The 12108-nt window shown below is 31.8% G+C and overlaps 1 long non-coding RNA gene across 6 annotated transcripts; it reads left to right on the top strand.

The window, feature by feature from the left end:
* The first annotated feature begins 247 nt into the window (after positions 1–247).
* On the top strand, positions 248–9877 carry LOC110710056. Of its 6 annotated transcripts, none has more exons than XR_002509106.1 (8): positions 248–546; positions 2111–2170; positions 3017–3082; positions 3392–3471; positions 3624–3735; positions 6774–6916; positions 7179–8559; positions 9647–9877. It is a non-coding gene; the product is annotated as an uncharacterized LOC110710056 (long non-coding RNA). The 6 variants fall into 6 exon arrangements; XR_002509108.1 differs by having other exon boundaries at positions 6996–8559; XR_002509109.1 differs by having other exon boundaries at positions 6774–8052; positions 8354–8559.
* The last annotated feature ends 2231 nt before the right edge of the window (positions 9878–12108 follow it).

Raw genomic sequence — 12108 nt, 5'->3', positions numbered from 1 at the left:
ATTAACAAAATATTTTACCTTAAATTAATGTTAAAATAATAGAATAGAAAATAAAAACAAAAAATATTAAGAAATTACAAAAAAAAAAATATACAAAATAAAATATTTAAAAATCGTGCATCGTACGGGCTTACATCTAGTTAGAAAATATTATAGGCTAATCAAGTGAATTAGGGGTACCAGGTTTCTGTAAATAAAAATTTTTAACTTCGGTTTTTTTTTTCGATAAAGATTTTAAAAGTTTTTTTTTTTTTTTTTTTTTTTTTTTTTTTTTTTTTTTTTAAACTTTCATCTTCCTCCTCTTTTATTTGCTGACGACAATTTCATTTCAACCACAAACAAACCAGCGTGGTCGTCCACTTTCCGGCAATAATTCACCCTTTCCCCTCTCATTCTCCAAGAAATTGAGAGAGTTGTGTTAATAGGGGCTTTTTGTTGGAAACCCTAGATTATACAGAGTAACTCAGCAGAATCTGACTCATCGACCGATGGAAATCTTCGTCAAGACCAACGAGGGACTAACTTCTTGATTGAATTGATGAACCTGTAACTCCACTTCCTTCGATGTTTTATTTAAATTTTGTTTTTAGTTTTATTGAGTTTGTATACAGGAAATTGTCTATAAAAAAGTAGTCTATATGAAGTTGCTTAAGTAGTGCGATTCTTTTGTTTTTTTGATTAATTTTTTTTTGTTTAGTTTGTTTTTTGTTGATGAATCTGTAACTCCTCCTCCTTCAATTTTTGTTTTGTTTTTTTTTTTTTTTTTCAATTTTGTTTTTAGTTTAATTGATTTGGTATGCAAGTAGTCTTTCTTCGAATTTGATTGGGACCAGATTAGCGAAAGTTTTGGTGGATTATTGTCAATTTAGGGCTCTAAAGTGGACTGTTATATAAAATCTGTTGACGGTTGAATTTGAGACGGAAGAAATTGTAGTCAGCAAACAAAAGAGAATTAGACGGAAGAAATATATATTTATGTATAAATATAGTCAAATTAGCTTGGTTCCTTCACAAATTCCTGCTTCTATATACTTTTTATCGATTTGTTTGTTGGTTGTGAATCACGGAGGCTGGTCTGGTAGTTACTTAAGTGTCGAACCCCCGTGCTTCCTAGACATATGATGGTTTGATGCAGAATTTAAGAAAAATAAGGAAAGTGACGTGCTGCCCTGCTGTGGTTGATACATTTAAGTTATCTTTTTCATATGCCAGAATGCGACATGAATATCTAACAAGGTCATGAATAGTGAAATTACGAGCTTCATATTTATTAACTACTACTAGTCTGCTTTTTTGCTGAGGGTTTGTTGGTGTTATAGACTAGTGATATAACGAGTGTTATATTCATTCACCTGTCTATTAGACCAAGACTGAATTGAGTGAGGGAAAGGAAATCTAACTTGCCACTTATGATAAATGAAGTAGAATGTTTGTTTGTACAATGTTTGGAGTCTTCACGTGTCTATGGACTATAGGTGGCCTACAACCGTTGTCCAAGTAGTCCAACTCTACAATGCAATCCAACATAGTTTTACCATTTATTATATTTGAGCTTGTGTTTATGAAACTGAATCATGATAGCTGTTACTTTTTTTTTTTTTTTGAAAAAATGATAGCTGTTACTTAGATCACTAACCTTGTGCAGAATTAAATGCTATTTGTAGCCTGTCTTTCTAACTCAAAAATTCTGGAGCTGCATTTGCCCTACCATTTTTTTTCCCCTTTTTTCTGTTTTTTGTTTTTGTGTTTGTTGTTGTTGTTTTACTGAAAAATAATGATTTTTTCTGTTCAGAAACAAATAGTACAATAGGAAGAATAACTGATGTGTAGTAGTGATACCTGAGAGAGCAGCAGCCTGCAAGTTACCCTTAGCCATATTGCTCACTGATAATGCAACTAGACCTCTTTGTTGCCTCAATGAATAATATTGGAACCCTTGATACTGCCAACTGATCTTAGATACTAATGTGCTGTTGATGCTAAATCGTTTTGCTTTAACCTCAAGCCCCTTATGATATCTGCCTTAACCCACTGAAGAAGATTTATTTGCTTGCAGTTGTGTTTAGCTTTCTTTCTTATGTTGTGTTTCTGTTGTTCACTATAATTGCAGGCCATAAATAGAGCTGGTGGAAAAGCGAGTAATAAAGGTGCCGAGTCAGCACTAACAGCCGTAAGCTTTTTACCTTAGCCTATTTAATTGTTGACCATCAATTTTGACATTATTTTTATATTCTCTAAACTGATGTAGAATTTGGCCTTTTTTTTTTTCTTAAGTATATGGCCTATATTTTCTCTGAAATAGTGGGAGGAGGAGGAAGAGGAAAACCATTTTGCTAGTGGTGTATAGTAATAGATCCAGTATCATAGGGTTGGAAGTTTAGTGCAATGTCCCATTGCACCACCCCGATTCAATGGGATAAAATGTCTAGCTTACAGATCAAGAACCCATTGAATGATTGAAGTAAACAATTCACCTGTGTATCTCAAATATCCTACACCAGTCGTTCTAGGGCAGAATCTATACTTTAGCCAGGCAAGCCAGCTCTGTCCCAAACAATGTGACATGATATATAAATTTGATTATTCCCGAAATTCTTGAGGCACCCTTTGGAGTGGTACTAAAATCTGATATCTAGCCTAGGTCTGGTTATGAATGACTATTATTTTGATAGTGAGTTGTGGCTTCCAAGTCCCAACTTTCTCCGTGCTTCCCAATAATGATACATAGTGATGAAAGATTATTATTCTGAAACTAGTGAAGCGGAAGCCTAGGTTTGGCTTCCAAGTCCCAACTTTTTCATGATGCGCTGCTCATTCTCTTAAGAATTGTATTCCTGTTTTTAAAAAAAGCTTTTTTGCCGATTGAAATAAGAAATATCTTCATTTGTCTTTCCATGAATAATCTGATGGATTTTCGAAATGTTTTTAAGCATTAAAGAGCTTAAAGGATACTTGTAATGTACTACTGAGTGCTTTTATCTTCTATTGTTGTGACATTGTGATCTTCATGGTGTAGATGTGATGTGACTGTCTGGAATAGGACAAAGAGCAAATGTGATCCTCTCATCAGCCTAGTTGCTACGTAAGTTGCTGTATGCTTATACTATAACTTAATTACTCGTGCTTAAATAATTAATCTTCCAACTGGCAGAACATCGATGCCTTGATGGTCTATTTGATATACTTTTTTGTTACACATAGAACCAGATGGTCAATTGATCTCAGTTTTATGTTGCAGTCTAAACTCTAACGATGACCATGGGCCTTTACATCATGATATTGAATATATATAATAAATAAAATTGAAATTGAAATTGAAATGTTTGAGAAGCTTTTCTATTTTCAGTAACTTCCCTGAAATGTTCATTTTCAAGATTTGTCACTGATGCAGGTATAAAGCCTCTTCAGAATAAGTAGCTGCGTCTTGTGATGTGACAGTTGCCATGCTTGCTGATCCTGATAGTGCAGTGCGTATGTTTCTTTTGCAAAAGTAACACTGAGCAAGTATAACTTGCTCAAAATAGGGTCGAATAAAGTGTCATTGACTACGTATTATGCAAAGTTCATCTGATAACTTAAGTTTTGTCTGTACTTCTGCTCTTTAATATCTTGTTTTTTTGCAGCAACTTTTCAACCATCAAAGATAGATTGCTGGGAAGTGGTCAACTTCTCTCCCATTGTGATACTAGGAGCGTTGTCAGGGATTTGGAAAAATGCGCTAACATGAAAGGCATTGTAAGTAGTATTAACCAAATTATATTTAAGTTGATAGAAGGAATGGTCTTTTGTGCTCATTGGTGAATGGTCTAATTGTACTTGCTGGTGCATGATTTCTAGGGCTTTAAGCTCTGTTCGATGTCTTTTAAGAAAATCCATAAAACAACAAAAATAGTCGTGTATCTTATTGTCTTTCTTTCATCTCATCATTGTTGAAAAACTTTAGTCTGATTGAATTTGGACATGTGTATAATAATTTAAATCCTTAGCTTTTACTTTTGGTTGACATGTTGTCCTTTTACTTGGACTCGGGTATAAATGTCTAATCATGACACAAGTTTTTAGTGTTATACTACAATTGATATGAATAAATTTTCCATGTTTGTTTAAATGTAAACTAGTATTTAGCCCGTGCAATGCACGGGTTAAGGTTTTTTTTGCTATTTTTTGTCTTTAGCATTGTTCAATTGAATATTGAGATTACTCTTGGATTGAATTTATGCCAAAATACATGTGTACATAAAGATGAATGTTAGTAATTAGAAAGTAAGCATAATGCAAGGAATCAATCTATTACCTCCGTTAATTTTTATGTGCAACTTTGGAATATTTTATATCTCACAAATAATACCCCAAAGTTGCACATAAAAATTAACAGAGGTAGTACATTTTAAAAAAAAAATTCTATAACATAGTAACATACAATAGCAAATACTTTTACAATATTGGAAATCCAATATTTTTACAATGAAAAGAAATTGGTACAATCTTAGATATAAGCATCCAACTATGACACTTATTCATCTTTATGATATGTATCTCTTTTTTTGGGGAGAAAAAAAAAACAACAATTTCAAAAAAAAAAAAAAAAAAAAAACCTACAATAATTGATTTTCTCTCCAAATCACAAAATTGTCTGACATTGTAATAGTTATTGTGTTGTTCAAGGCTTCAAGATTAGTTAACCTGGAGTGCTCTCTTGTTTGTATTCAATATACACATTAGATTCCTTACTGGATGTCTTTTCCTTGAATTAGTGGCAGCTGAGGACCCTTGAGGTTTATGGCACCTTTGTAAGTTGCTATAAACTACATATTGAATTAGACATCGCCTCATAATTAGCAATAAATTTAGTAAGCTGTAAACTCTAATATTTAAACCATGGAAATTGAATTGCGAACAACATTAAATAAATACTACATAGTACATTCTCTATGAATCTTCAATTACAAAACAACACCCCCAAAAAAAAAAAACCTTATCTGCCAAATATTCTAGTTTTAAAGAACACCTATTTATTAAACAATCATACCCTATAAGATTCATAACTCATCTAACAGAACTGGTATCCAAATAAAATACTCCAAATCAAAGAAAAATAAAATCTCAAATATTTGTATAAAAAAATAAAATAAAAAAATAAATAAAACCCTAAACCAACCCCTTAAATCTATATTCCTATACTAAAGTGTAATTTTTTTTACTGGGGAGAAAATGATACTACGTATATTGGACTCGCATCCAATGACATTATGCCAAACAAATACTGTAGAGTAACCCTGCTTATATTTTACTCAATTCGATCAAAAGTTCATAACTACAAGTTGAAGTGAAAATAGAAAAACTCCAATAATAATCTGTGCAAACTGATCACCTAGTCGAAATTTCGAGTCGAAAGCAAGAGTAATTGACAAACTAATGAAATTGATTTTTTTTTTTTTATTAAAAAAAGAAAGAAATTAAGAGCAAGAAAGTAACCTAAACCTGTTTCTGACATACAGAAGGAAGACTTCGGCTATAATCAAGAGGGTTTGGAGGAGAAGTATGAACACCAAGTTCGATCAAAACTAAAATTGAAGTGAAAATGGAATTACTCCAATAATGACCTGTGCAAACCGATCACCTAGTCGAAAGAAAGAGTAATTGACAAACTAATGAAACTGATTTTATTTTTTATTTTAAAAAAAAAAGAAAGAAAAAGAAATTAAGAGCAAGAAACTAACCTAAACCTGTTGAATGTGATAATCGATAGATCACATACAAAATCACAATATCTTCAATTGCAGTTAAAGCAACAACTATGAACCCAACAAGGCCACAATCAACACCATTGAAATCATCACCATTTCCAATTCTTCAAAACACACCCAATTTTATTCATAGATTTTCGTATCTAATTTTTTTATGAAAAAATTGAATATCTCAACCGTATTATTATTTTATTCAATTTTGGATTATGAAGAATAATGACAAAGAAAAGGTAAGAATTATAGAATTTAATATAATTTAAAAAAACCGATGATGCAAACTGAGTTTTGTAGAAGATAATAAAATCATCACAAATTGCATCCGTTTTCTTCCAACATAATTCAGAAAAACCAGAATTTAAAAATCAATCAATTTATTTAATCAATAAATTCATCAAAATTAAATTTAATTGCACAATCGACGCGAAAAAACATAACCAAAAAATTACAGAGAAACACACCTTACTTCGTGATATTTATGACCATAATGGCAAACAAAAAATGGCAAAAGTAGTATAGATTATGACATAAAAACTGTAAATTAGAATTGCCCGTCAATCCCATGATCAGAGTGCAAAGGACACATAAAGGAAATGAAAATTTCTGACAAAATTTATAGACATTAAAATTGAAATTTACTAAACATATGAGAAATCAAGGGGAAAGAAATTTATAACTAACCTTGAATAAATTAAAGAGATTACCTGGAGGGTAGGGAAAAAGGATTGCTCGGGTAAAAGTGACTGATTAGATAAAAATTTATGAATAAAAAAAAAATAGTGAAGGGGAATAACGTCGTTTGATAATCTTAGACAGGGATTGAATGAAGCGTTGTTTGGAAGAAATAGAAGGATAAACCTAGGGAAAAAAACCCTAAGAAAAAAATTGGCGACGTGGCACTCTATATTTTGTTTTAATACTTTTAAATTCCTGTTTTAAAATATTAGTATGGATTGAAGTGTTTAGTGTTCGATATTCATACCCGTATTAAAGTGTCAAAGAAGTAATGATGTTCTTGTGGCTCTGCAGCCTGATATCACAGCACCAAGAGTGAGTGTCTTAGCTGCATACTCTGAAGCAGTAAGTCCAACAGAAGAACCATGCTGGCGTTCTCAAGACTCTGCACCCAATATGGAGCCCTGCCGCAATAAGATCTGCTATAATGACTACTGGTAACTAACCCTACAACCCTTCTTCTGATCCACTTATGATTCGAATGAAGTCATTAACATATGAAACATAAATTATTAGCCTATATAAAGGGAAAAAGAAGGCGATGAGAAACGAATGTCTCAAGAAGAAATGCTCTTGGAAGCTGCCCAAATATATTCTATCTTTTTATTCTTTCTTAAATAAGGTGATGAATGGACTTAAATACTTAATGGTGGGAAAGGAGCTTGTGATATTCGCTTCTTTATCATTGATACATTGCAGAATCATGAATTTGAGGCACTTGGAGCGTTTATTATCAAGGGAGAAGGAATGAGTACAGAACTATTGTGCATTAGCTATCTATTCTGGCCTAAAAATCAGTTACCATCCGAAATGGCAAGTTTTTCTTCACTTTTAGCTATGATTACTGGGCCCCTTTGATCATTTTACTCATTTTGCGAGAGTATGTGCCTATCGAATTCTGCAATCTATGTTAAGTCATCCAACCTAAGCAGAGCTAATTAGTGTTATTTATCACTAATATTATCTATTGTTTAGAGGGAGGCCAGGGATTTTATAATCTCTGCAAGCATGAATGCATGATGCTTGAGTGTCACGGTACTTAATTTTCTCAATGGCTCAAGAACACTACAGATATCGTAACTAAGTTTTGTTGTTTTGATGGTTTTCTATCACAGCACTTTAAAGCCATTTTGAGCAAGTATTCTTGCTTGATTAATCGGTCAGTCTCCAGCTGAAATTTTTATTATAAAGTCAAGCTTATCTTTCAAGGCACACTTGACATCCTTCACAATTCCTGGAGCAATTATACCAGTAATGAGTTGTAGAAATATCATTCCAAATGAATATATAACTGATTTTGATAGGAAACTCCAGTTTCAAGTCAATATACACTAGGATACAGTACAATGTTGGTTTTTGATAGGAGTCTCATTTTGTGGGATAAAAAAGAAGATGCCCAAGTGACCAAGTTTGCTCTTAAAATTGGCATTAAGGACCTTACTGAGCTCTTAAGTTCCCATGGAAAAGTGGAGGGTTACTTTTATGAAGGAAGATGAATGCAGAGCATAGTTCGATTACAATACAAACTTGAGTTTGCCATTGCAGAGGGAGATCAAAGGGAATATCTATCAAGGTTAATATTTTTCTTCTTGCATGTTTCATTTTCTATTTTTCTATTTCTAACCTGGTATATTCTATTGTTCGTCACTGTTATAGCAAAATAATCAAATAGATTCTCATGTGGCCAGTGACATGCATGCTGCATTGAACTTGGATGATGGATTATTGGATATGATTTTGTTGAAACGGCTGTCACTTAGAGTCAGAGTATCCCAAAACAGAATTATATACGGCTATCCCTATTGATCTCGACAATAGTTATATGATAATTAGCATTTAACACTATAAGTTATATTCTTTGGGGCCATTGACAGGTCTGATGTAGGAATCCATGGAGGAGGATAAATCTGAATGACTGAACCACCCAACAGATGTATGCAGCATCATAAACAATCTAAGAAGAGACAATTATTGAATCTGGTATGAGATTGAGGATCACCTAGGATCTGACCTCTATCAAGAGCAATGTTAGCCATTCACCCCTTGGCAAGCTCTGTTAAGGCATGACTTCTCTATCTTGGTAATTAGTTAATAATATGCTAAGTTGGATGAATCCTTTTTTTGCCTTCGCTAAAACATTTACTTGATTGATCTCTTGATTTGAATGAGATGTTTGTTTTTTATATTTAGCTACATTGGAACCTTAGGTGCATTGTTCTGAATATGGATTTTGATTGTCTGTTTTATCTCTGGTGGTCAATTGATATTATAGAGTTCTCATCTAAGTGACTATTAAGACTTTAGAATATGAGCATGTGATAGTGTGATACTGCATATTCCTTTATCTTCTACCATTGAATGTGGTTTTTAGAATATCACAAATAAGTGGAAATGATTTATTTCGTATTTTTTTTAGGTTTGGCTACTATTTGATTAGTTGAAATCGAATATTCTCCTGATAATCACTCGTCTATTTCGTTTTTAAAATTGTAAATATTTTGTTCAATTAATATTTGTATGGTATACAATCGGATCGATTACGTGCTTTACGTGTGCGCCATCAACAATCAGCACGACTCTTTCTCTACTCTTTGTTTGACATCTTATACGCTGCTCCTTTGATTGCCGGTCCGCTACTGCTCACCTTCATATTATCCTCTTTTATTTGATTGTTTTTAATTTTATTTTAATGTTGCATTGTTCGTTGAATTATAATAATTGTATTTGCAATTATTGTTATTAAATTTTTAGAAAATTAAATTATTGGGTAGGTTGAGGAATTTTGAAGCTTTGGTTGTGATTATTATTGTGTTTTTGTTTGGAATTTTGATAATTGAGCTGTATTTTTTGTTAATTTCTTTTTAATAATGAAGATATTATGATAAATAAATTTACATGCTTTATGAAAGATGATTAAAGTAATTAAATTTCTTATTGGGGGAAGCATTGAGCGATTCAATATTGAATAGAATGAATGTGAAGTTATCGAAATATTGAAGTAGTTCTGAAGAAAAGAAGGATGTGCATTTAGTTAAGAATTCGAGTGAACAGAAGAAATCCTTAGAAGGAATTAAGATCCTCCTTACAGAAGATATTTAGAGAGTGGCTACAATAATGCTAAAAAAAAGTAGGAGCTAGACTGATGGGCTGTTGGATATGGATTACAGGTAGTAAACACTCTCAAATCCTCTCTAAATAATGCCGAAGGATGCTGCAGAACATCTCCCTAGCTTACTAGAAGGAGCGGCAAGTATAACTCCAACTCTAAGCCGGAACTTCCCTCCATTTGGCTTAATTCTGATGGACCGTTGGGTAATACACTTCATTTTCTGATTATTCGATGTATTCAGAATAGTTAATAAGTTCCAGATTAATATACTCCTTCCGTTTCATAATGATGTTCCTGTTTACGTAAATCGATGCAAATTTTTACCTATCTTTGACTGCAAATATCTTTAGTATCACATTAGCAAAAATTATAAAAGTTAAATATTAATAATGTATCATCAAGGAATCAAACTAGATTCACATGACTGTATTTTTCTTATAGATTGAAGAAATTTAGAAATTCTCTATTTTTAAAAAGTAAAGTTCAAAAGAATATCATTGTAAGAAGGAAAATTGTCTTGTGATGCAGATTACACAGATTGGTTGCTATGAAGCAACAAAGAGATTTGAAGAATGGAATCAGGAACAAGTGTCCGCATTCCAATTGTTGCATTGACGACACACGCAATATTCGTAAAATGTGTATAGGTGGATCCAAGTGTTTGTAAGAATCCAAAGTCTAACTTTTGTTTATGGTGATGATATAACTATGGGCTATTAAAAAAACAAAATAGAGAAAAAGGGGGTATACCTTACTAGCTTTAGTGCTCTTATAATTTTTAACTGGTTCACAAGTTTTAGACTACAACTTTTTCTTATTGATGCTTCTTTTCGAAACTTGCTTCATTTTGGAATTTTGAACAGCAATGTCTTACTTCTTGGAAATGAATAAGGAAATCAATTTTGGATATTCTGCTGTAGTAAAAGCTAACATCATATAATTCATATAATTCATATCTTAATTGTTCAATGACAACTTAGTTGTCGTTGAAATATGTCAGTAAGCCATTCTTAAGTTCAATAGTTGGAGTTTCCTAACTTACATTGTGGCTACTTAAAGATTAATTGTCCCTTTGCAATTTTTTAGGTTTCTCTACTCTCATATTCATTCTTCTACTGATTAAATTGAGCAACCACAAGGTGTTAGTGGCAAAAAGTTGTTTATATATTTAGAGACTAACAGGTGTGGTCAGATTGTATTGAGTAGAAGAATTTCTGTAGATTACAATTTGAAAAATTGAGGACAAATTGTAAATAACATGTTCCATTAGTAAAACTAAGGTAACCTATTACAAATTAACCCTTTTTATCATTCGTTGAATACTTAGATAAAATATTTAATATTAGAAGATAAATTTTGTTTTTAAAATAAGAAAAAAATGAAGAAAAAAAAAATACGTATATAGTCAATCAATCGGTTTTAACTTTCAACTAACGATGTTAAAATAACAACGAGCCTTAAAGATCATTATTTACTTAGAATCATCATTAACTTATTGATTAGCTCGCAATAAATATCAAAATCATTTTTGTAAAGGGACCTTGCAAAATGAAATAGTACAGTATTGTATAGAATGCGAAATATTTATACAATTTCAAAACCATATCAATCTAAAAGAGGTTTCAATGCAAGAGGGAAGAGGAGATGGACTTATTTGAAATAAGTGATAAAATGAGATATTGGGAGGAGAGTAAGTGGAAATTGATTTTATAATATTAACAAATCTAAAAACTAGGAGAAAGAGTACTGAAAAGAAAAATAAAAATGCTTTGATCATTTTTAAATTAAATTTGAAGACAAGATGTTGATCATCTTTTAAAAAGAACACCATTAGTGTATAGTAAATTTTATGGAAAACAAAGGAAAAGGAAAACTTGCAATTAAATTTGTTATGAAATATGCTAAATCGTAAAAGACAAGTAAGAAAAATTCTTAATGAGAAGAAGGGAAAATTCAAATTGAAAAATAGTTTTGAAATTTGTAAAACCTTAGAAGATAGGGGAGAAGATAATGGGAAAGGAAAGCAATAAAACAAGTGAGAGATACGATAAGGTGGGTTTTAAAGATGACAGTACTAGAAAGAGTTTATGGTAGATTCATGCTAGATTTATGCATAAGTGTTTTTTAAGAAAGAAGAGGGGGGGGGGAGTACAACCTGTAGTAAGATTGAGATAGATAAATTTCTTATAAACGTGAAACAAAATGAATAAGGTTCATATGAAAGTAGGATTTCTGCAAATTTGTTAAAAAAACAAAAAGAGAAAGAGAATAAAAAAGAGATTACTAAATAAAATAAATATTACTAAAGAAGGTTAATAGAGTACAACCACAACCGTACAAGTAAATAAATACTCCCTCCGTTTTTTTTTTAAAGTGACACACTCTCCTTAAACGACCGTTTTTTTAAAGTGACACACTTCCTCTTTTAGAAATTCCTTACATTTTAATAATATATCTTCACACCACTATCTCTTACTTTATCATTTCTCACTCCTTTCAAGGTCCCCACTTTCTCTCACA

Source organism: Chenopodium quinoa, unplaced genomic scaffold, assembly GCF_001683475.1.
Source record: "Chenopodium quinoa cultivar QQ74 unplaced genomic scaffold, ASM168347v1, whole genome shotgun sequence".
In the NCBI taxonomy this organism is placed as follows: Eukaryota; Viridiplantae; Streptophyta; class Magnoliopsida; order Caryophyllales; family Amaranthaceae; genus Chenopodium; species Chenopodium quinoa.
This window is presented reverse-complemented; position numbering and strand designations above follow the sequence as displayed.